General features: G+C 37.0%; 2 protein-coding genes across 5 annotated transcripts in view; one reads left to right on the top strand and one right to left on the bottom strand.

Moving 5' to 3' along the window:
• The window catches only part of LOC128251240 (uncharacterized), a 126,426-nt gene that overhangs the window by 44,289 nt on the left and 55,001 nt on the right, over nucleotides 1-27,136 (bottom strand). The gene's annotated exons all lie outside the window — the stretch shown is intronic.
• LOC106881726 (chondroitin sulfate synthase 1) overlaps nucleotides 5,320-27,136 on the top strand; it is a 64,291-nt gene continuing 42,474 nt past the window's right edge. For 2 of the 4 annotated variants that reach the window (XM_052977950.2, XM_014932210.3), the window contains exon 1: nucleotides 5,320-5,942. The gene's annotated coding sequence lies outside the window, so the exon portion shown is untranslated. Of the gene's footprint in view, nucleotides 5,943-23,821; nucleotides 24,195-27,136 lie in introns of those variants that run through there. The other 2 variants (XM_052977951.2, XM_014932209.3) reach the window with 1 other exon arrangement.

The following is a 27,136-nucleotide window of genomic DNA, read 5'->3' as shown; positions in this document are numbered from 1 at the left end:
CCATTGGTCTCTTTATATTTTTCTCTCTTTATACATACACACGCTAATACACGACCTATGTTATATTCCCCACTCATGTTGCTACGACAGGGGCATAACTAGTCGGTATACAGCACTTACTCGGTATTGCCTGTATCTTTAGGGTTTGGTTGACTCCAATACCCTTCATAACCTTTATATATATATACACACACACACATTTACTCCTAATACATATATACATATATATATACATTTACTCCTAATACATATATATATACACAATTACTCCTAATACATATAGACATAATAATATAGTACCAACTAATAATTCAAATTGTAATTGTAAAAACCCCAATACTTGTGAAGTAGATGGAAATTGTAAATTGAAAGCAGTAGTATACCAAGCAACAATTATTACCCATAATCTCTCTAAATATATATACATCAGTTGAGCAAAGAATTCTTTAAATTAATAATTAATAATCATAAATCATCCTTTAATGACCCTAGAAAAGAGAATAGCATAAGTCTATCCAAAAAAGTTTGGCTACTCAAAAGAAGCAATATAGATTACTTAGTTTCTTGGAAAATACTATCTTTAGCCCCATCTTGTAGACATAATAACAAAATCTATAAACTATGCCTGGAAGAGAGTTATAAAATAATGAAAATGAATGGTTTCCTTGTCAATTCTAGAGATGAAAAAGTATTTTCTTGTAAACATATGTCAAAATACCTTTTTATTATTCTTAAATGATATTCTTCTCCCCCTTACCTTAACTCTTATTATCTTTGTTCCTTCTCTTTCTAATAAAAGTCTTTTGTTATAATACCTCTCTCTATATACTAACCTTCTCTATCATATTAGATTATTATTTTTTTATAATACTCTGCACATCATTTCATCTTATGCTATATGGATATATTTATTGTTTGTCCATCCCCTCTTATAAATACATGACCCACCGTATATTGATCTAACATCTCTTCCAAATTTCTATAAACCTCCTTTTTCTCTCAATTATATTTCTAGATCTTCCCTGATATATATATATATATATATATATATATATATATATATACCTTCCTTTTCTGCACTTTTTTGTTTTGCATAATATGTACTTATATATATCCCTCTCTTACCTCTTCCAATTATTATTATTATTTAATCTTAATTGCCGATTGACAATCTGTTTGATGCTTAATCACAACTCATAGATACAAACACTTATAATATTTCTCGGTGTCCAATTTTCTTTATTTCTTCCTTTCTTTTTTGTTTTTTCTTGGTAATCTATTCCATTTGTATAATATATATTTTAAGACACACCTCTCTTAACTATTCTAATTTTATTATCGTTTAAAGTTACTTCCCAACCTTCCTGATGTTTAATTACATCTTACAGCTGATATATGCTTACACATATATGATAATAATTATTATTGGTGCCTTACTCTTCTACAAAATGTATGCACTTATAGATATCGTTTTTTATTTATCTTTTTGCACCCTTTACTCCATAAATATAAAAAAGAATTTTTTTTCTTACATTCACAATTATATCAGTTAGACAATTTTTATTTATATAATATTACTATAGACTTCCCACTTCCTTTATGCAAAACTAGATTCTCAACTCATATTCCATTCTTATTATTTATACAAAAACATAGTCAACTAATAAATACTGATAATTATAACTTTTTTTTAAAAAGGATTCTAACGACTTTGTCTCAGCTTTATCTCTCCTACATTGTTAATTTGTTAGCTTTTTGAATACTTTACATTTTCATTTTCATTCTCCTGGAACAGTTTTTTTTCAATATTTTTAGCCACAGTAAGTATTTACTATTTTAATTCTGTAATATTAACAACTATACTTCTATTTTTATCTGTTTATCTTATATTTAATTCACACAAATGAATACAAGTTTTTACACTTGAATAATTTTTTTCCATTATATAGAGCTATTCTCTAATAACTCCGTTCTTTTCGTTTGCATTTAAGTAGCCTAATAAAAACTATTTTAACTAGTTTTTATTTTCTATTCTCGCACAATAATTTCTTTTTTTCTTAAAAACAACTTCTTTAAATATACACCATATCTTATATTTCTTATATCTGTCAAGTCATATCCTGATTCAAATATAACCATGCTATCCCAATGGACATCTCTATCTTACTTCCTTGATGAATGCTTTATATGGAGTGTATATTACTTAAACTGTAACTCTTTTCATTTTCAATTCCTCACTCAAAATTTGTTGGCAGGAGCTCCAGGACACACAATATCAACAAGTTTGTCAATTGTTCAGTGACAGTCCTCCAAGGTTAGTTCATGAACTTTTGTGATGTTTTCATTCTTTCAGGAGGTTGAATAAACCTCCTGAATAAAGGTTGAATAAACCTCCTGAATAAAGGTTGAATAAACCTCCTGAATAAAGGTTGAATAAACCTCCTGAATAAAGGCTGAATAAACCTCCTGAATAAAGGTTGAATAAACCTCCTGAATAAAGGTTGAATAAACCTCCTGAATAAAGGTTGAATAAACCTCCTGAATAAAGGTTGAATAAACCTCCTGAATAAAGGTTGAATAAACCTCCTGAATAAAGGTTGATTTTCAAGGTTGTCAACAACCTGAATAAAGGTTGATTTTCAAGTGACAAGTGGTCACTCCTAAAGTGTGAAAACCATTTGTAAACATGTGTTTTGCTCATGGCAGCGTCCTTGTAAGCTGTTTGAAGCATGACTATTTTGGCTGCCATTTCCCCAGCAGAAAACAGAATTTCATGGAAGTGCATTTGTTTTCGTTACAGCCATCACAAAAATCGACGAACAGGGGAGAGGCACTGCAAAACAAAGACGCACCACATGGCACTACGACTCCATTCAATGACACCAGTTGGCAGACTCATGCCTGAGAGTTGCACCAAGTGGCTTCTAGCAGCAGAAGCCTGAATTACTCTGGGCTTGCTCCACAGAGAACGTTTCCTGTTACTTTTGGGTACCTCCTCGTTTATGTATTTTTGGAAATATTAAATTTGGTGATAACAGAAACAATTGTCTGCTTTATGAGGCGAATTCTACAATAAAGATGTGATTTTCTCTATACCTATTTTTGTTGTCAAATACTCTGAATTTCTCAGAATTTTTCTAAATGATATTTGGGTCTACTTGTAATATATATCACAAATTACCTTGGTTATGTATTCTACTTACATTTATTGGTGTCTGATTGTTGGATATAGTTAACCCATTTTTTAAAAATTGAGTGCTTTATTAATATCTGCTTGGATTTTTTAATCCTCTTTTGTCTTTTATATATACATAAACACACACGTGTGTGTGTGTGTGTGTGTGTGTTTATATATATATGTCATTGTTCGATTTTATTTCAAGATTTTTTGCCAATATCGAAAGAGCCAGTTTCTAACCTAGATCCAAGGCTCCTTCATTGGAATTTCAATAATGTCACCGAGGCATTTATGTGTGTATGTGTGTCTATGTGAAGTATTTGGAGTCAGTGCATGTGTAGATTTGTGTATGTTGTTTTATGTATGCATATAGTTGCATATCTAGACATACTCATATATATTTAAATGATAAACTTCTGGAAAGTTTTACAGATTTTTACAGTTCCAGTGATGGATTGGATCTGTAGTCTTCAAATTAGCTTTATCCTTTCTGGTTTTGAGAACCATAATTTCTCAAAATTGGTATTTAAGCAGTGTGTTACGTATCCCAGTGCCTCAATAATTACAGGTATAAACCTGAACTTGTAATCTGGGTAGAGTAACTGCAGATTTCTTAATAGTTCAGCATAGGTGTTCTCTTTTTCACTGATCTTTAGCTTTATGTTAACATTTGTATGTATGTATGTATGTATGTATGTATGTATGTATGTATGTATGTATGTATGTATGCATGTATGTATGTATATATGCATGCATACGTGTATGTATGTGAGTTTCATGTCTATGTTTGTCCCTGACCACTGCATGACAACTGGTGTTAGTTTGTTTATGTCCCTATAACTGAGCAGTTCAGCGAAAGGGACCAATAGTATAAGTACCAGGCTTTAATAAAAAAAGGAATACTGGGGTTTATACATTCAATTAAAGATTCTTCATGGTGGCGCCCCAGCATGGCTGAAATCTGATAACTGAAACAAGTCAATGATAAAATGATAAAAGATATGATGAGGTTCTTTCAGGTTCCATCTGCTAAATCCTAATCACACAGCAAAAGAAAAGGAAGAAAAAACAAGAAGGAAGTGTATTTAGAAAATATTTACAATCAATAAATGTCTTAGAACAACCAGTCACTCATCTGGGAAGGCCTTGAAATCAATGTTACCAACTGGGGACTATATGTGTCGCAGTGGTAATAAAAAGACTCAAAGTAGGTCTGCAACAAAATAATTTTACTCATCACTTTGCAAGTGAATCAGTGGAGGCAAAGATGAATCTCATTTACTTGACAATTTATGCACCACATTGCAGAAATCACAACGTAAGTATATCTGAAAGGATAGTCTTACACTGTTGTACCGTTGAATTACAAATAATGCTCATCTGTTATGTTCGGGTGACCCTATAGCTACCAATGGAACAACTGTATTCGTCTTTGCTTAGGAAAAATGACTAAATTGTGGGTGTGAAGTCCCCATGAAGGGGTCTTTGTAACTTCTAAGAAGAAAAAATTTTAGAAATATTACTTTATTTGTGTGTAATATGTATGGTTAAAATTTCATCAACATCAAAAATATATGAATTTTCATGGAGGTTATGGCCATTATGCATAGAATATAATTTCCAAATTTCTTAAAGATCCATTCAATACTTTTGACGTAGTTTTGGATAAGAAAACAAATGACTAATGTGTGTGTTTGTGTGCATATATGTGTGTGTGTATGGGTGTATATATGTATAGATATCTGTATGCATTTATATATGTGTACATATTAGATGTACACCTATATATATACATCTACACATATGTATACATATATATGTATGCATATAGATCTAGATCTATATATATATCTATACATATATGTGTACATATACATGTATATGTATACATATACATCTCTCTCTCTTTCTCTCTCTCTCTCTCTCTCTCTCTCTGTCTGTATATATATATATATATATATATATATATATATATATATACACACACCATTAAAGTGAAAGTATCTGTCATTACAGTTTCGAAATGTGATTGTTTCAGTTAGTGGAATAGTTTCATTTTTAAAGTGAAAGTATTTGACATGAGTGTTTTTGTTTCACTTTTAACACCTAATACTTAAATAGTGGAGGAGATATTATGTTGCCCTGGGCTCGAACTCTGCAAGAAGTTAAAAATTTTTTTTGACTAAAACACAACCGGAACCCTAAGTAAGACATGTGTAAAATTTGAATGAAATTGGTTGTGTAGTTCTCGAGTTTTAGGGAAACACACAGACAGACAGACAGACAGACAGACACACATTCTCATTTTTATATATATAGATAACAAGTAAGAAAGTGGCAGTCAACAAGTATTAGTCATAACACATGCAACACATCCAGAGAAATAAATACCATGAATAAGTGTATGTAGCAGGAAGTGAAAAAAGTCACACAGGCAGGTGTCACAATGTAAATAGGTAGACATCAAGCAGTGGGCGTTATAGGATGTTGATAGTATTGACAAAACATATTTTAGTTATTAGATGAAAGGTGTCACAGAAATAAACCCTGGAAATAATATAAATTTATATATGACTGTTGAAAGTTTATTTGACACCTGAAGGCTGACATTAAACGATGTTGATGATGACCTACTATTACAAGGTTTCCTTGTTGCCCACCCCGAGGAAATGTAGTAATTTTCTGTGTTGTTGCCTTTCCATGTGAGTGATTTGATCAAAACCCTGGTGTGTCTTACATGTTAAACAACAATAAAAACGTTCTGGTGAGTAAAACAGTCATTTATTTTGTTCTGTTCTTATTAATGTTGGTTTCTTCTCACTCGCAAGCCTTCATCCAGGGGATAATTTTGACAGTGGGTGTTGTGATGAGTAGAACAAAGCATTTCATTGTTATTTGTTTAACCACAGGCCATCCCAGACCCAGCATCTTTATGATCAAAGGCATTCTAACTGTGACCATCTGATCTTATTTCATTTGCAGAAATCCCAGGACCACACTGTGTGTCACATTCTTAAAAAGAAAATAAGGGGTCATTTGAGGGAAATTTGTTGTGTCTACTAAACCCAGGTTTCATATAAAGGGCTTCTCAAACATGCATACATATATACACATATATGTGTAATCTTTCTATTTCTTTTATTAGTTTTCTGCCTAGTGTGTGTGTGTATTATGTACATATGTATGTATATGTGTGTGTGTGTGTATGTGTATATATATATATTGACCGTTGACTGAACACTATTCAATTTTTTTTCTCCGTGTTTTTCTCCTTGTCTTTCTGTTGAAGAGCGTAGCTCGAAATGTCAAAGACTTTCCGTATTCCCGAGCGTCATACTAATATATACTTTTGTTATTTACACCACCTGTCCTCGTCTGTTGTTATTATTTGTATATTCTCCCATATATATATATATATATATAAAATACATGTTTGTGTGTGCGTGTGTATGTTTGTGTGTGTACGTGTGTGAAGGCACATGGCTCAGTGGTTAGAGCATCAGGCTCACAGTCATGAGGTTGTGAGTTTAAATCTTAGACCAAGCTGTGTGTTGTGTTCTTGAGCAAGACACTTTATTTCATGTTGCTCCAGTTCACTCAGCTGTAGAAATCTTGGAAAATTAATCAATTATAATCCCAAAATTCATGTATTGCATATAATGAACTTGATGTGTTAGCAGAGAAAGTTTAAATAAATGACTGAAAATTTCGCTTTATAGATTCACTTTTCAAAATTCAAATTTTTTTCTCATACATCCACTTGAAATGTTTTACTTTTCCTTGATTGTGAAAAATACAATGAAGGAGGGACGAGGGTGTAAGATATTTTCCTCTAATGCGAGTCACAATGTAGAATATAATAAAATGACAGAAAATTAGGGAAAAGAAAAGTATATAATTTTCATGGTTGTTGCTGTTCCAAAGGCACAATGAGTGTGTGTGTGTTTGTGTGGGGGGGACATTTAAAAGACATGGATTAAAAAAAATTTCGGTTTAAAAACGCTTCTCTTCATTGTTTTGCAATGCGTGAGAGAAAGGGTTAATCCTGATGTAAACAGGGAAATTTCAGAACATATGACAGCTATTCCAAAAGTCTGTTTTTCCAGTTTCCTGTTAAGGAGTGGTGGGGCGAATGAGTAATATTTACTGCACTTTTCACTTTGGAAAGAAAAAGTATTTTTATGAATGTTCCCTACCAGACAAAAACTACATCAGCTAAACAAATGACCTTAACAACACTATAACATATTCAGAACACTATTTCAGAAAATTATCTCCTTTCTCTTTGAGTCTATAAAAGACAAATTTAGATGGGGCAAAAGGAGTAACATGCGATAAAGTAAATGCCATTTTAATTCTTCAGAATTGCATTTGAAAAAGAACTCATTCACATGAATATCAGTTCTTAGACACCACAAAGATCAGAAATTCAACAAAAATTTTAAATATCTAGATCAAGTGAAAGAGAATCATGGAAAAATGGCACAATAGGAAATTAACAAAACTCAACTAAATCAAAAAACTCAACAGTCGCAGGAGTGGCTGTGTGGTAAGTAGCTTGCTTACCAACCACATGGTTCCGGGTTCAGTCCCACTGCGTGACACCTTGGGCAAGTGTCTTCTACTATAGCCTCAGGCTGACCAAAGCCTTGTGAGTGGATTTGGTAGACGGAAACTGAAAGAAGCCTGTCATATATATGTGTGTATATATATATATATATATATATATATATATATATATATATATATATATATATATATGTATGTATGTGTGCTTGTGTGTCTGTGTTTGTCCCCCTACCATCGCTTGACAACCGATGCTAGTGTGTTTACGTTCCCGTAACTTAGTGGTTCGGAAGTGGCACTCAGCAGAATTCTGCTTTAAGCACCCCACATAGCCCCTTTTAATTTTTTGGAATTTTCAGAAACGTTTTGTGAATTTGAATTCTACAAAAAGGAATTCATACAACTATGAAAAAAATTTTTTTTTAATTTTTCAAAATTAAAAAAAAACTATTTATTTTAAATCTTTTGAATCTTTTTTAAATCACAGTTTAAAATATGGGCAGTCCCAATTTTTTGTTTAAATCCCAGCAATAGATCATTAAATGTGTTTATGGGGAGATAGATATTGAAAAACATCAATATGTCAGAGTGACAAACAAACAACTAAGCTACCACATGGTTGTGAGATGTGCTAAAAATAACAGCTAAATAGCCCTTAGATCGCTCACAAAAACTTTTTTGTTTTTTTCATAGTTGTATGAATATCTGTGTTGAATACAAATTCACAAAAATTCCACCTGGTTCTCTGGCTGGAGAGGCGTTGCTTGAGTGTATTACAGGAGCATCTGATGTATCTCTGTGTTCAGGTCCCATTTAGCTGTGCCCCTAATATTAAGAGCATTCTAGTTAGCACCCCTAGGCCACAAGCAGAGGCAAGATGCTCATGCTGGGACTACAACAGATTCCCAGTGGGAGGCCACTGTGAAACCAAGGGAGTCGTCCATAAAGCTGAAGTACTGGTCAACCCTAACAGCAGCAGCTTCCCCAACGGCTACCACAGTAGCAGGACGACAGTACCAATATTAGCAGCAGCAGAAACACAAATAGAATTAGCAGCAACAGCATCGGCAACGATGACATCAATAACAACATCAACAACAGCAATGAGAGTGTCCCTAACAGAAATAGAAGCAGAACCATTGCTAAAGATAACAATAACATCAGGGACAGCAACTCCATCAATGACGATGACCATAGCAACAACAACAGCACCATTCCCAATGCCTGTAGTAGCAACACCAACACCATCGCCATCTTCAACAATGCCAACACCAACAGCACCAGTATCACCAGCAGTGGTAACAACAGTGTCAACACCAACACCAGAACACAGAGATATATTGGATGCTCTAGTAACACATTCAAGCAACACCACTACAACCACAGATCCTCCTTCAGGATACCGGAAAGGAGATACATTACATCATTAGCCAGCCATGTATGGCAGCTGAAGGACAACAGAATTCCACACATAATATCATGGAGAATCCTAGAAAATCCAGGCCCCAATACAAACGGGACCAAGTGTTGTAAACTATGTGTAGCTGAATGGGCGAGGATACTAAAGGACTCCCTCGATTCAGGGAACATCCTTAACTCCAGAACAGAGGTCTTCAGACCATCCTTGCATGTCCGGAATTCCTGCTGGCCTACTGCAACCCACACGATAAAAGGGTCATTTATAATTGACAGCCAAAGGAAGATAATCCCCTGCTGTTGACAGAGTAATGAAGTCCCTTCCTCCTCCATTTTGTAGAGAGACTATAAGCCAACAAGTTTGGGATCTGACAATATGCTGTAAAGCTAAGTGCTTTATGGACATGAAACCCGGAGGAATCTCATAAACCAGCCTTATTTAACTTTATCTATCTATCTATCTATCTATCTATCTATCTATCTATCTATATACACACATACATATGTAGTAATAATAAAACATATAACGAAGCAAGGTAACAACAACATAACAATCCAACAAACTCTCCATGAACTATACATGAACCAATGATATTCCGACACACTGTCCAAATGACACCTTACAACTTCACTGCGATTAATGCCCACTCTACCTGTCTCCCACCATTGGTGAAATACCAATCGTGGACTGAGATGAATAGCCTGTGGTTCAGCATACATATAGACAACACTGGACTAGTGAATGGCACATCCTACTTGATCATTGTTGATAGCTTTACCAAGTGGTTGGAAGTATGTAGGTACAGTGAAGCTACCTTGAAGGGAACAATAAAGTTCCTGCATGAACTTTTTGCTTGATACGATGTTCTGAACACCATAGCATTGGACAATGGGACACAATTTATAGGATATGAGTTCAAGAAATTCTGCAAAGTGCATGCAGTCAAGCACATGTTTACCCTTTCCCACCCAAGGCCAAAGGGGAAAGCAGAACAATTCATAGATACTTTCAAGCAAGCATGGAAAAAAGCAAGGAACGAGTTAGGAAATGATGAAGCTCTAACTAAATTCTTAAGAAGGATGTACAGAATAATGTCCAATCCGAATACCAGTTGAGGCAAGTCACCTACAGAGCTAATGTTCATTCAAAAGATTAAATCGATCTTTGACAAATTGTTGCCAAAGGTAAAAACAGATAGAGAAATTCAACTAAACATTTTGATGCCAGAGACAAAGTTCATTTTAAAGTATACAAGAATGGTAAAGAGAGTTGGTGGGATGGTGTAGTGATTAAAAGAATTGGAAACTATGTATTTAAAAAAAAAAAGACAACAATGGGAGCATAAACGACGCTTAAATCAATGAAAAACCAGACATACAGAAGAAAGGAAGGAAATTCCAATGGAAGTGTTTTACGACATGTTTGATGTGCCAGCACCAAAAGAGATTGAGCCTGGAAGGAGCAGAAACAGAAAATGAAAACAGACTGAACATTTAGAAATAATTTCTATGCAGAAATGGTACTGAACTCCCTAGGGAAGCAAAATTTCAAAAAGGAGAGGTGTTGAATTGAAAGAAAAAATAATAATAAAAGAGGGGATGTGGAAATAGACCTGACCAAATGTCTATAAATAGTAGCAGTCTGAGTGAGAAACAGAGTGGGTATTAAGAAGGGCATTTATGACTGACAGCCAAAGGGAGACAATCCCCTGTTGTTGACAGAGTAACGAAGTTTTTTCCTCTTCCATTTTCTAGAGAGGCCACTTGCTAGAGATGCCATAAACCAACAGGTTTGGGATCTGACGATAAGCTGTAAAGCAAAGTGCTACATGGATGTGAAACCCAGGGTAATCCCATAAACCAGCGTAACTTTATCTATATGATATACTGCTCTATAACTTAGAGTGTGCTTCTTTTTGGGATTTATGTTTTACCAATGATATATATATATATATATATATATATATATATATATATATATATATATATATATATATATATATATATATATATATATATATATATATATATATATATATATATATATTTATATATATAAAATTAAAGAAGGAAAATACACACAGCGTACATAGTTTTAATATATCTAATATATTGTGTCATCCCATAAATAATGCAGTTTTTTTTATACTTCTCTTGTTTTTCAAAATCAAAATAAACAAGGTTCTTTTTTAATCTAAAATGTACTCTCCTTCATTTTCTACAATGCTCTTCCATCTATCTTGTAGACTTGCAAGGCCCCTCTTCCAAAATTCACTTGTCCGTGATGAAAAATACTCCTCCAATTCTGTTCTGACCTTGTCTACAGAATTCGTATTTTTTCCGTCCAAATGATTTTGAAGACTGCAGAATAAATGATAATCAGATGGGGCAATATCCAGCAAATATTGTGGGTAGGGCATCATTTCCCATTCAAATTGCTCAGCCTTTGGAATGTAGCTGAGAATTATCCTGATGGCAGAACACTTTTCATCTTGAAACCAAAGATGGTCATTTTCCGATGGCACACAAGCATCGATGAATGGATGACTGACCAAATCCAAGCTTCTCTACTAGTTCCTCAGCAGTTACAATGGGATTTTGTTCCACCAGGGTTTGTAGGACGTCCTCATTGAGTTCTGCAGATCTTCCAGGACGAGGCTTGTGTCCTCAGCTGTAGTTTCTGGCTTGGAATTTCTGGAATCACGGTTGACACTGGCTTATGCTTATTGTCTGATCCCGATATACTGGATTATTATTCCTTGAATTCATAAAGCAAAATAAGCCAAATATACTCCTTTGTCACTTCCATTATCACTGGATACATACATGCATGTATATATATATATATATATATATTGATAAAAAGGACAACAAAAGAAAGAGACCTCGATATTATGTAAATAGAGGAATTTATCTGTAAAAATTCCGAGTTTCGGATGCCTGGGTGGGAACCCACGCCAACATCTCTTCAGTTATCCGGCCATATTTTTACAGATATATATATATATATATATATATATATATAAAATTTAATAAGGGTAGAAATTGATATTAATCAATTAAAACCAGTGGTCCAGCATATTAAAAATATATAAAAAAATCCGAAGATTAAAATTATATTACATACACAAATAAGAGGAATGACCAGCAAAAGTGGACTCCTATATGCTAGAAATAGATGCTGAATCATCTAACCACGAAGAATATGTTCTCAGTAAAATTTCAGCATCTATTTCTAGCATATAGGAGTCCACTTTTGCTGGTCATTCCTCTTATTTGTGTGTATATATATATATATATATATATATAAATAATTAAGATTCATTTGAATTAGGTACTTAAGTTGAAGCACCAAGTCAGTGCAGTAATATCTATGCAACTCAAAGTAAGGCGAATAAAATCAAAAATAAGCAACAGGATATCAAGAGGTGATGCAGTATGACCGTTTCAAGTGGCTCCATTTAATTGAACAATGAAATTATTACATCGATTTAAATGCAGGGTTACCCTCAGCTGCACAAATAAATAGAATTTAAATCAGTCAGGCTCATTAATATAATTTTACTCAAATACTTTAACAGAGCAAGAAGAGGCAGAAAATCCATGTTGTCACTATTGTAGCTAAGAACATATTACACTTCCAAAAAAAGCATGAAGCTTACTGGGGTCATAGCTTGTAAAGGATTGTGGTTCATTTCTAATTTATTTGTCTTTTATCAGCTACTAAATCTAAGACTAGAGGACTGTGTCTGTTTGGAATAAAGGGCAAGAGTGAGTTGACAGCTCATGGTCATAAATATTGTCAAGATATTAGGAGTAGTAAATTGGGTATAAAGTTACTGTCTATAAAGGAGGCTGGGTAGGGGAAGACCTTAAATCATGATGTTAATTACCAGTTCAAGGGGCAAGATGCTAATAAAACCTATGATGTTAATATAGAGGAAATTTTATCATGGGGTACTATGGGTGATTGTTTATAAGCAATATTGTTATGTTGTATAAAGATAAAATTAAAGATTATCAAAAACGATATCATAACCAAAATAGGTGAAATGTGTGTATATATATCAATTATCAACATTAAAAAGGAAAGATTACATAGAATCAGTTTAATATTCATTCATGTAATCAATTATTTACTTATTAGGCAATTTCTATAAATACTGCTCTGGGCATTTACTTATGGAATACTGGAAAGATAAACATGCTATCTATATATTAATTATAAGCCAAAAATCAGAAAAAATAAAGATGTGTACAGATACACACACATATTTATCTATGTTCACACATACGCAAATATTTATAAGTTTATATGGATATAGTATAACCATCTCACATAGACATAAGTAACTAAAAAGTATCTGTTTATGAACAAGAAAGATAACAATTTATAAAGGATAAGAGGTTAATAGGTTATGTACATATATGCATATATATACACATATATACAAATATTTATATATGTTTATATGGATATAGTATAGCTATCTTGCATAGACCTAGTAGCTGAAAAATCTCTGTTTTAAGAACAGTAACAATTTTAAGGGATAAGAGGTTAATAGGTAAGGATATCAAAGTAATAAGAATTTATGGATAATAATAAGAAGTTATAGAAAATGATAAGAAATATATATAACTTACATTTAAAGAGACAGGGTATTAAAATTTGAGGTAAGGAAGAAATAAAGGTAAGCCTAAAAGAGGAGGTAGTAGGTATGGGAGTAGTGAGGGCAGTTGGAGGTATTTTGACCAAAGAGATTTTTTAAGTTGCAATGTTACAGGTACTATTACATATATGATTTTATAGTTTCTGGTGGGTATATAATTAGGAGACTTACTTACAAATATACATAATATGATTAGTAGGTAGAACATCATAGAAAGGAACAAATATTTGAATCCCCCAAAACATGATGAAGTCAGACTAACTAGGCAGGAGTTTTCATGGGATAGTAATTACATCTAGCATACCACATACCATAACATATAGCTTATAGTATATGCAATGTAATTTAATTATAGGGACAAGAACAACCTGATTAATAAGTATTTCAAAATTAGTGATTGTAGGTTCCATATTTGAACATTGATGGTGAAAATTAATGTTGGTGTCGTATCTATTGTAAACTTAACCTCTAGTATTATATATAATAAAATCATGGGATATTGAGTTATATGGTGAATTGAATTGCTTGTTGATGGGACAAGATAGTACCAAGACACATCTTGTGTCTGTGTGCGTGTTCATCATTTGATTGTGTTGTGTTGTTTCTCTTTCTTGTCTGTTTTGTGGTCTGCAACTCCTAACTGTTGTGTCCTGGGCTCATTTTGCTAGCTGTCTGGTCACTGCTGGCTCATCGCTGGCTAACTGGCCATTCTAGCTAAAAGGATGGATATACCATTATAAGAGTAGCTTGTACCTATTTAGGTCACTTGTTGAGGGAATGTTCAGTCACTTCGTGTACATCAGGTCAATCATAAATCATCAGAATAATTAAGATACTCTCTCTTTTACTCTTTTACTTGTTTCAGTCATTTAACTGCAGCCATGCTGGAGCACCGCCTTTAGTCAAGCAAATCGACCCTAGGACTTATTCTTTGTAGGTCTAGTACTTATTCTATCGTTCTCTTTTGCCGAACTGCTAAGTTACGGGGATGTAAACACACCAGCATCGGTTGTCAAGCGATGTGGGGGGGGGGCAGACACAGACACACAAACACACACACACACACACACACACACATATATATATATATATACATATATACGACAGGCTTCTTTCAGTTTCCATCTACCAAATTCATTCACAAGGCTTTGGTCGGCCCGAGGCTATAGTAGAAGACACTTGCCCAAGATGCCACGCAGTGGGAATGAACCCGGAACCATGTGGTTGGTAAGCAAGCTACTTACCACACAGCCACAAGATGTTGATAAAAAATATTTTTTGTTTATTTAGAAAAATATTTGTTTGTTTTTTTATATACATTATGTTTTTGTTGTTTTTTAGTTTGTATGTGAGTGATGTAAAGTCACTTGGGTTATGTGTGTGACAATTGTTCACAACCATGAAAAAACAATTTTTTTTTATTTGTTGATGTGGACATTTCAATTAATATGACGGCTAGCTGGAGAATCTGAAGACTAAACCCCAAAGACTTGAACATATCTTGTGGGCCATCAAACTGTCCATCCCAATTTGGTATGCCGGGGTTTGTGCAGAATTTGAGGTGTTTCTGATGGGTGAAGTTGATGTTGTTGAGTCCATTTGGGGAACGGTGGGAACTGGTGGTAAATACGGGTCAACGGATGCTTTTTTAAGCGATCGATAGTGACAGAATTTCATTTTTCTCTGATATCGAGAATGAAATACTTTGGTTCTTTGTGGATTACTTTGTAGGGTCCAAAATGTGGTGGACGAAGTTGAGAGGAGATACCGACATTTCTGACGAAAGCATGCATCTAAGTATTGATGTCCTTTGAAGCTTGTGAAATGACGTTCTGTTGTCTGGGGTCTGCAGGCAGCTAATGCAACATTGATGTTCGTAAGTGATGAACATATTTTGTTGGATCCAGAAGCTCTTGTGGTGAAACAGGGGTGATTGTCTGCCCAGATAAGACAAGTGATGTACTATAAACCAATTCAACCAGAGTTTGTCCAACTCCCTCCTTAACCATGGATTGAATACCAAGGAGGATGAGTAGAAGATATTCCAACCAGTTGGAACAGTCTGGATATGCTTTAATAGCTGCCTTAAGTTGGCGGTGAAAGTGTTCAACTGTGCCATTTGCTGCAGGGTGATACACTGTTGTGCGGGTGTGTTTACACCAGAGAAGACGAGTCAGTTCGGTAAAGAGATGAGAACCAAACTGATGTCCTCTGTCAGTGGTGATCATCGCGGATGTACCAAAATGCAAAACCCAGTGAAACACTAGCATTTGGCAATAGTTTCCACGGAAATATCCAATAGGGGAAAAGCTTGTGGCCAGCAAGAAAATCTATTAACACAAGTGAGCAGGTGAAAGCAGTTGTTAGAAGGGGGCAAAGGTCCAACAATGTTGATGTGAACGTGTTGAAAACGTGCATCAGGAGTTGTAAAGGAACTGATAAAAGATTTGATGTGTTGGTCAATCTTTTGGCATGTGGCACAGCTCCTAGCCCATTCACAGGTGCCCTTGTTGATGTTAGGCCACATGAAACGGGTTGATATCAGCTTTTGTGTGGTGCGGATACCAGGATGTGCTACGGAATGCAATGTAGAAAAGATATCGCGTCAATGTTTCTGCGGCACGTATGGATGTTCATGGTTGATGGAGGTGTTGCACTAAATATAGCCTGTAGCAGACAGTAACAGTGATTGCTGAAATTTCAGAGCTGATGAATTCCGGAGCTTTAGTAGCTTGTCGTCATTTTGTTGATCAGTTGCAATCTGCTGGAGATCAATAGTTGCAGTGGTGTGGATTGCATTAAATCCTTACATAACAAAGCAATCAGCTACAGAGTTGTTTGCACCCTAACCCTAACCCTAACCCTAACCCTAACCCTTGATGTCGGACTTCCCTAGGTGAGTGATAATAGGGCTTCGTGTTGAATGTATAAACAAGCAGTTTATGGTCAGTGTAGATTGAGAAAACATGACCTTCTAGCATATGTCAAAAATGCTTGACAGCAAGATATACTGCTAATAATTCATGACCAAAAGTATTTGGTCTTGGTGGGTTGTAAGTGCTTAGAGAAAAAAGATACAGGTTGCCAATACCGTCAGTGAGTTGTTGAAGCATGCCTCCAACTCTGGAATCAGATGCATCTATCAGTACACACAGTGGAGTGTCTGGAATGGGATACACCAGCATGGTAGAGCTGAATAACACATTTTTCAATTCAGCGAAAGAGGCAAGTTCTTTTTCCCTCAGAGCAATATTTACATTTTTGCTTATTTGCTGTCACAGCAAATCTGTGAGTGGTTGGGCTGTCTCTGAACAGTGAGGTATGAATCTGCTGTAGAAGTTCATCAGGCCAAGAGATTCCTGCAGTTTATAAAGACATGTGGGTGGTGGAAAATCCACAGTGGCTTTGATTTTGTCTGGAAGTGGGCGAATGCCATCTTTAACAACGATGTGCCTGAGAAAATGAAGGGACACAACTCTGAATGTGCACTTGCTGGGGTTGATAATGATATCATATTCCTGCAGGCATTGAAATAGCAGGTACAGGTGTTGTTCATGTTTGTGGTAACGCCTGCGCATGCGTAGTCTTACGCATGCGTAGAATTAAACAAGCAAGCGTTTCCCGCTCAATTCATTCTCTTTCTCGCCGGCCAGCGATTGAGCATGGACGTATGTTTAAAGCTGTCTCTACATCTTTCGGTCTTATACTCGACAGCTCGTTATTCTCACCTCTGAAGATGTATAACTAAAGATATGTATATTTTACCACCTAAATAAATGTTGTTTGAGTTGTTTAGTCTGGAGTTCAGCGTTCCGTCTATTTCTTTAATTTTATAGTAGAAAGTCAGGTATACAATCTAAAGATGTATAACCCACTTTCTACTAAATGTTCTTCATCTGAGCTGCTGGCCACAAGTAAGTCGCCTGTGTGTGCATAGAAGGCAAACTTCTGGTAACAATGTCGATGAAACACTGAAATGTCTGTGCTGCATTGTGTAAACTAAAAGGCATACACAGGAATTCAAACATTCTGAAGTGTGTCATCACTGCAGTCTTTGGAATATCCGTGGACTCTACAGGGATTTGATTATAAGCTTGCACAAAGTTGATATCCAAAAAGATGCGAGCTCTATGCAGCGAGCTAGAAAAGTCCTGTAGATGAGGCACAGGATATGAATCAGGTATGGTGCATTTATTCAGTGATCGATAGTCCCCGCAAACTCACCAGTCAGTTGATGACTTCTTGGCTATGCAGTGAGAACCAGTTGCTGCTGGATAGGTTGATGATTCTGAGGTCGAGCCTGTGCTGGAATTCTCATTTGACGACCTTGAGGCGATCTGGGGGGGTTCTTCAGAGTCATGCTGCAACAGGTGGACTTTGTGATTTTTTCAAGTTTATTAACTGTTTGTTTGTTTGTTTTTGTTTTCTGAACCGTTTTTGGTGTGCAGAAGGGGTTCTTTTGTTGAAAATTTCCCCCTTTTAGGGACGAATTTTGGACTTTTTGTCCACTTACAATATTTCTTATTTTTTACAGTTCTATATTTAAGAGATGAGGAATTATTTACATTATTTACATTATTTACATTTGACGGATATGCCCACGGGCATATGGCGTAGTGGTTAAGAGCGCGGGCTACTAACCCCAAGGTTCCGAGTTCGATTCACGGCAGCGACCTGATTAATAATAGTAATAATAATAATAAATAATAATAGTAACATCGTTAGGAATGAGAACCCAGGTTCGAAATTTCCCCAAGACACCTGACGAAGGCTGGAGGGTATATCAGCCGAAACGTTGTGTTAACAACAAACAAGATGAGGAGAAATATCCGTCAAATGTAAATAATGTAAATAACGTTCTTATTTTTTGTTTGACGAAAAAACAAGATAGCTTCTTCTGTCAAGGTGAGTGGCAGTGGCTGTTCTGACAGTCTGACAGCCAGCACAGTCAAGATTTTCCGCCTCTGAACAGCCCAATCACGAGCAGCGGTGCCAACACCACCACCACCACCATTAACAACAACAAAGAAAACCCAGAAAATATAGTAAACCAAGAAATCACCACTATTGTTCCTAAAAAAGAGGAGGAAGAGAGAAAAGAAAAAAAAAAAGAATGACACTGACACCACCACCACCACCATAAACACAAACAGCAACAAATCTAACCGCAATGGTTTCGCCTCGGTGGCAAAGCAAACAAAAGAAACACAAAATGCAAAAGAGTTGTTAAGGAAGAAAGGAAACAATGTCTTCCATAACACCTCTTGGGAATTACTAAAGGAAACAAATAGAAAATCAGTAATATACAGAGTTTTAAACATCAAGAAGAAAAGAGTAGAACAAGCCACCCAACAAAAGTTGGAAATGGCCCTCAAAACAAAACCTGTGACGAGAGGAAAGTGCTTTGGTGTGGTGGAAGTGTGTTTTTCAACTGAGGAGGAGGCAAAACAGCATTCCACCGTGCCCCTATCAATGGAGGAATTACTGCTCATGCTGACATACCTTGGTCGGCGCGTGACAAAAATTAAAATTGTGGAGGTGCCCCCTGAAATAAATATATGCTGGCTGGTGGCAGCTGTCCTCTTTGATATAGAGGACACTGCCAATATACTGGAAGTGCATAAATTGCACCAACAAAATTGGGGATGGGTCAGGGATTGGAGCCTCTTATTCAAATTGAACAAGAGGCCCCATAAATTCTATCCCTGATGCCATCAATTTACTAGACAGCATGAGACTGCACATGGCTGTGGAGGGCAGGTGGCTGAGGTGCTACTTTTGTGGGAACGACCAGCACCTCAAGGTCAACTGCCCCAAATACAAAGAAATGCGAGGAAAGCTGCAAGTGACAACAGAAGCAGGGGCATCTCTAGTGCAGCAGCAGAAAGCAACCCCATAACCACCAGCAACTGTGATGCTGCCTCCAGTAGTCACCAGGGCACCACTAACACCAACACCAACAACACCGGACGGAGTATCACCACCAGCCAAAGTAAAGCAACCAGTCGGAGTACCATCACCACCAGCAATACCAGTCGGAGTACCACCACCACTAGCCGGAGTACCACCAGAGTACTACTGTAGGCTAGCGGATAAGTATAGCGTAGGGTGTCCACAATTTCACATAGTTGGCTACACAGACCATAAATTTGTGCTCTGTATGGTTAACTTAGATAGGCTTCATAGACAGGGTCCCAGTTACAGGAAGCTGAGCATGTTACCGGAGTGTCAAGCTTACAGAGACCGGATTAGTGATAGTTAAGCGGGCATTGACAGGTACAATCGTCAACAACTGGTGGTTTGCACTTAAAAAGGGCAATTAGAGTAGAATCGATTAGGTTTAAAAAGGCATTAGCGGTAGAAAGAAATAGAATAGAGGGAGATTTAGTTAGAAAGTTAGATGAGGCACTTAGGACTTAGGGAACTTAGGACTGACGTGTTGGTGGTGAGTGGACTTCGACCAATTTTTCGATGCCAAACACGAAGGCTGTGTTGTCAAAGCTAAGGCACGTTCACTAAGTGGGGAGGGAACGAAAGTGTGACGATGGGCCTGCATGGCGGAGGCAAAAAGTGGCAATAAAGCCACCATTCGGTCTTTGGTGCACTAGAACAAATGTGTGGTGTTCGAACTGAAACAGATGTGTGTGGCTTTTCAGTGGCACTTTGCTCCTCAACTGTTCAGGACGAATGGTAGGATGGATAACAGAGTAGACTTCAGAGTCTACCTGGACGGCCTGCCACGACTCTCGGTGAGTGAGGCAGAGTGCTGTGAAAGGCCTTTTACAGCCGCAGAAATACAGGAAATGATGAAGAGTTGCATGAGAGGTAGATCACCGGGTTTGGATGGTCTGCCCTACGAGCTTTATACTTCGATACCAGACTTGTTTGTGGGCTTCTTAGCAAACATCTGCTGCAACTGGCAGCAAAATGGGAGAATTCCCACTTTTGTCTGTTGAGGGGTAGTGGCACTGCTGAGAAAGGACGCAAACAAGGAAGACATTATAGTCAATTTCAGGCCCATCACTCTGCTCAATGCAGAGTTGAAGATTTTGGCCAAGGTGTTAGCCAAGAAATTAGTGCTTGTCGTGGACAAATTGATTGGTGAGGCACAAACTTGCACCATCCCAACCAAGAGTATTCACAATAACCTCCATCATATGCAATACATCATAGAGAGGGTGGATAACGATGCTGGCATGGGTGGGGCTCTGATCAATTTAGATCAGTCTAAAGCTTTTGATAGGGTCAACCATCAATACTTGGCAGCTCTCCTCAGGGCAGCTGGTTTTGGTCCAGTTTTCTGTAGTTGGATTGCTGCTTTGTACAGTGGCATCTACTCGGTTGTTCGGATGAATGGTCACCTGTCGGAGCCATTCAGCATCTTGCATTCAGTCTGTCAAGGGTGTCCTCTCTCCTCCCTACTGTATGTACTGACTCTTGAGTCATTACTGCGGAAGTTGGAGGCTTTGAGGGGTGTCCCGCATGATCTAGGATGTGGGAGAAGTGTGTCTGCTTATGCTGATGATGTCACTGTCATAGTGTTGAACCACAGGCATATAGACCTGATTGGTGAAACACTACAAGAACATGAAGCGGTGACAGGAGCTAAAATTAATGCAAAGTCAGTGGGCTTGCAACTCAGCACCAGGAGAAGCAAGTCCATGCTGTCCGACAGTGTGGTGGGGCACTGGACAGATGGTCCCATTAAGTTGCTTGGAGTTTGGTTTGGTCTGGACTCCCAGGTAGAGAAAAACTGGGACGAGGTGTCGAGCTGGGTAGCCAATCTCACCCAGAAATGGTCTGAGAGAAAGTTGTCCCTGAAAGGTCAAGCTGAGGTGGCAAATGTGTTCATCGCATCTGTCATCTATTACCGCTTGACTGTTGTCCCCTGCCCTGTTTGCTGGTTGACCAAGCTGGTGCACTTACTCTTCCGCTTTCTGTGGAAGGGGCATGTTCCACTGGTCAGGCACTCCATCTGCTGAATGGAGGGCTGGGTATGCCACAGTTACTGATGTGGAAACATGTGCTGAGGTTGTGACATCTCCAGCGTTTCCTTGATGGTGAGCAGGTATGGTCACCATTTGTAAGACACACTTTTCCACAGCTCGTCTCTTTGACTGAGCTGCAATCCTGGATTAGGCATAGAGGGGCGCTTGGCACCTCAAGTGCTATCAAGCACTCACAGCCCTCCACCAGGCTGGCAATGCAGTTGGTAGTAGTTTTACTCTAGCATTCTATAGGGGGCTAGTGGAGGGAAAGTGCAATGACATTTTTGGGGAAACTCTGGGCATCGATGAAGATCAACTAACCAGTCTGTTTCAGTGAACTTTCAGGCCTGGGCCTATGGATAACTTCCAGAAATCCCTTGCCTGGCAGTGCTACCAAGGAGCACTGCCTGTTTGGGATAAACTTTACAGGCATGGAAGTGCCGTCAGCCAGGCCTGCCTGAGGTGCACCCAGAACGATGAAACCATTCTGCACACCCTAGTCCAGTGCCCAAGTATTGCTGACCTGTGGGTTTATGTTGAACACCTGCAGTCGCATGTGGGATGGACCTGGCTATCAGCTGAATCCATTGTAAAGAATGCCCCACCACCCTCTTTTGGCCGAGAGGAGCAGGCAATTTTTATCTGTCTAGTGGTTGTAGCGAAAATGGTGGACCCATTTGAAAGGGCTAAAAATAGATACTTTCCTCTTTGGCCAAGCCCTCATCAACTTTTTCAAGTTTCACTCAAAAAGGAAGTTGAGGGTGGAGAGGAAAGTGTTGCCTCGTAGCAAGTTTGTTGAAAGTTTGTTGGAAGAATGTTTGAAAGGACTAATTCTGAGTGTGCACCTGTAAACAAAAGGAGAAGGGTTCTTGCCCTGTTGTTCAGGCACCTGTGGCTTTTGTGGGGTTTTTCTACAAGGTCCTTAAAGCACTTCCTCTATTGGGAGTTTTAAATTGTTTAATTTTTAATTGTTATTTATATTGTTTACACATTGTAAAACCCATTGTATTGTCCTGGTTTTGTCTTTTATGTTGTTGCATGTCCTTTAATGTAATATTACGTGAGCCCTTGTGGCCAATAAAAGAATTTATTATTATTATTATTATTATTATTATGTTGTTATTTTTTCTTCTTTCTTCAAATTTTCTTCCATTTCTCGCCGAGTGTTTTCCGTACACCTAGGGCAGAGAAACTCGTTGTATGCATTCCCAGTTTACACACGCAAATTCACAGGTAAAACATGTATTTAAGAAAAACAAATCATGAATGGATGTTGTTTTCACAGCGATAATGCTCTTCTCAGTACATGAGTCGTTACAGTTTTGCACTTCCTGTAGGGATGGTAGTAGGCCTGGTATCATTTTCAAATAGGTTTCAGTACCATTTTTTTATCATTCTTAGAGATCCTACAATCACTGGTATGGTAGTCGCCTTGAGGTGCCACATTTTTTCAATTTCTATTAGCAAGTCTTTATATTTACTGATCTTGTCAAATTCTTTTGCCGCTATATTATAATCAGAGGGAATACTCATGTCAATTAATAAACACGTCTTCTTTGTCTGATCGTTTATAATAATATCCGGTTTATTAGCTTTTATAGTCTCGTCGGTATGTACGGGGAAGTCCCAGAGAATCGATACATTTTCTCCCTCAGTCACAGCTTCAGGATGGTGTTTATACCATTTGTCAGCGGTTTTGATTTTATAATGCTGACATATTGTCCAGTGTAAATACTGGCCAACTCTGTCATGTCTTGCTTTATATTCTACAGGTGCTAAGATTCTACACCCTGAGATTAGGTGGTCTATAGTTTCAATTCAAGGTCTATAGTTTCAATGTTCTATAGTTTCAATGTTCTATAGTTTCAATTTGCTGCTGCTGCTACCACTGCTACTGGTACTGCTGATTTGCTGTTACCACTACTACTACTATTACCACTGCCGCTGCTGCTGCTGATAGTGATGTTGCTGCTGCTACTACAACTACTGGTGGTGGTGGTAGTGCTGCTGCTGCTAATGATGATAAACGCGGCCCCTGTATGAAGATTAGTGGTTTTAAAAATATATTTAAAAAAATAATAAATTTGTAAAATAAAATTTAAAAAATTAAAAAATGAAAATTTAATTATAATTTAACTTTACTTAAAAAAAAAAAATTCAAACAGTACACCAAATCGCTTGTCCAATGGTTATAATGGAAGCGCGCCTGTCAGGAATCTGTCAGCCTGACGACGAAAAATTTTCAAATGGCAGAATATCTTCCCCGAATATGAACCTGAAATTTGTCCCAAATTAAGCCACCAAAGTTCACCACCACAACGACCACAAAATCAAGAATGTAAAAGAATTAAATGGAATCGGGAAGAATATAAAGAAGTAATATATGCTTATTATTATTTTTATTATTATTATTATTATTATTTTAAAAAGGATTGACGTAAGTCTTCACGAAAGTAAATAGTCAAGACGAAGAGCGCGATTCGATTGTATAGATATTTTATTTGTTGAACGAATAAAATATCTATACAGTCGAATCGCACTCTTCATCTTGACTATTATTATCATTATAATTATTAATCTAAATAAGTGCCGGAATAGAAGAAATGAAATTGAAAATGCACAGAAAATACATTACAATTTAATTCTACATGGTGTCCACAAAGTCTGGGTACATAGGATTAACATGCTTTAAGAAATTATTTCTTATATTTAATTGTCTATGTTATGATTTTTAAAAAATTTACTCCATGTACCCAGACTTTGTGGACACCCTGTATTTTAAGATATAGGAATACACTTGACTGGTTTCACATTAGATCGTCAAAAGTGTTTATTATATGGAGCTGTGTCATGAATTATGTCTATTCTTGTTGCTGTTCTAAAAATAGATTGTTTTTAAAGTAGGAATGTGGCTCAGAATACTATCCCTCAATGTACAAATTGTTTGGTCAATGTTCATGCATTGTGCTCAAGATGACATTGAATATATCATATGGCAGAAAGGAGAGGTATGCATGAGTGATATACTTGAATGGAATTTGGCTATTATTTCTAACAAGTCAAACTGCTATGTAGATATCTCATTCATACTTATGTACATACATACATATATATATATACATGTATACACACATGCACATACATATGCATGTGTGCGCGCACACACACACACACTTATATATGAGCGAGTTTGCAAATCTAGTACCCAAGATACTCTTTCAGCTTCATACCTATTATTATTGTAGCAACAGGGTACATAGGCGCAGAAGTGGCTGTGTGGTAAGAAGCTTGCTTACCAACAACATGGTTACAGGTTCAGTTTCACTGCGTGGCACCTTGGGCAAGTGTCTTTTACTATAGCCTCGGGCTGACCAAAGCCTTGTGAGTGGATTTGGTTGACGGAAACTGAAAGAAGCCCATCGTATATATCATCATCATCATCATCGTTTAATGTCCGCTTTCCATGCTAGCATGGGTTGGACAATTTGACTGAGGACTGGTGAACCGGATGGCTGCACCAGGCCGCAATCTGATCTGGCAGAGTTTCTACAGCTGGATGTCCTTCCTAACGCCAACCACTCCGAGAGTGTAGTGGGTGCTTTTATGTGCCACCGGCAGGAGGGCCAGTCACACGGTACTGGCAATGGCCACGCTCAAAATGGTGTTTTTTCGTGCCACCTGTACAGGAGCCAGTCCAGCGGCACTGGCAACGACCTCGCTTGAGTGATTTTTTAACGTGCCACCGGCACAAGTGCCAGTAAGGCGATGCTGGTAACGATTACGCTCAAATGGTGCTATTTACAGGCCACTAGCACAGGTGCCAGTCATCGAATATGGTTCAATTATGATTTCGATTTCACTTGCCCCAACAGGTCTTCACAAGCAGAGTTTAGTGTCCAATGAAGGAGAGGTTGGCATGGGTGCCAGTCGTCGAATTTGGTTCGATTTCGATTTCGTATGTGTGTGTATATGTTTGTATGTCTGTGTTTGTCCCCACAACATTGCTTGACAACTGATGCTAGTGTGTTTATATCCCCGTAACTTAGTGGTTCGGCAAAAGAGATCGATAGAATAAGTACTAGGCTTGCAAAGAATAAGTCCTGGGTTTAATTTGCTTTACTAAAGGCGGTGCTCCAGCATGGCCACAGTCAAATGACTGAAACAAATAAATGAATAAATGAATAAAAAATAAATGAAATACCAGCATGCCTTGGAGCAAAGTATGGCTGAACTTGGTATTTTGAGGAGAGAAAGCAAATCCTTAATTTATACACCATGATTGACCATGATATCTGGGACCATAAAAGTCTGTTAGGACCTTCTTCAGATTCAAAGGATGATGTTTAAAACAAGACACCTTCACAACCTTGCTACCAAATTAAAAAGGGAAGGAGAAGTACATATATACATACATACTTACATACATGCCTGCATATATGCATACATACATTCTTACATACATATGTACATGCCTGCATATATGCATACATACATACATGCATACATACATACATACATACAAAAACCTGGAAAAATTAGGGTTCTCAAAACCTGAAAGAAAAAGGCTGATTAGAAGACTACAGATTCAAGCCATCAATGGAACTGTAAAGATATGTAAAACTTTCCAAAAATTTAGCACATAAATACATATGCATGCATCTAGACATAAAAACGCATCCATAAAACAAACATACAAATCTGCGCATACACTAACACCAAATACTGCACACACACACATATGCACAAATACCTAGATGATGTTGATAAAAGTTCCAATGAAGGAGCCTTGAATCTATGTTAGAGTCCGGCTCTTTCTCTATGGACAAGAAATACAGAAATGAAACTGATTGATAACATACATAGATGCCTGCATATATGCATACATACATACATACATACATACATACATACATAATGCCCGCAAACAGACAGACAGACACACACACACACACACACACACACGTGCACTAACAGAATTTGGCTATCAACAGGAATATTTCAGACTAACAACTTATATGTAATGCTTTCATGTTAGTAGTTAGTATCTTATCAGCTCTAGTAAGAAAATCCAATGTCTACATGACAAGGGCTAAATGTAAAATAATGATTTATTTCATAAATACCTTGTTTTGTTGTTATAGCAACCAAATTTCCTTCAAAATACACATGAACTAATCTACAGAACGATTAGGATCAGAAATATATTACTTTCATATTGACCTGAGGCTAAATAGCAATTGTTACTATGCTATATGTCGTAGAAATATCTTTTAGAAATAGCAGCCAAATATTCAAATTTCCTGTACTGTCGCACGTGT

This window comes from Octopus bimaculoides, chromosome 29, assembly GCF_046866305.1.
Source record: "Octopus bimaculoides isolate indiv1 chromosome 29, ASM4686630v1, whole genome shotgun sequence".
Taxonomy (NCBI): Eukaryota; Metazoa; Mollusca; class Cephalopoda; order Octopoda; family Octopodidae; genus Octopus; species Octopus bimaculoides.
The sequence above is the reverse complement of the archived record's forward strand: the minus strand, read 5'-3'. Positions and strand labels throughout refer to the sequence as shown.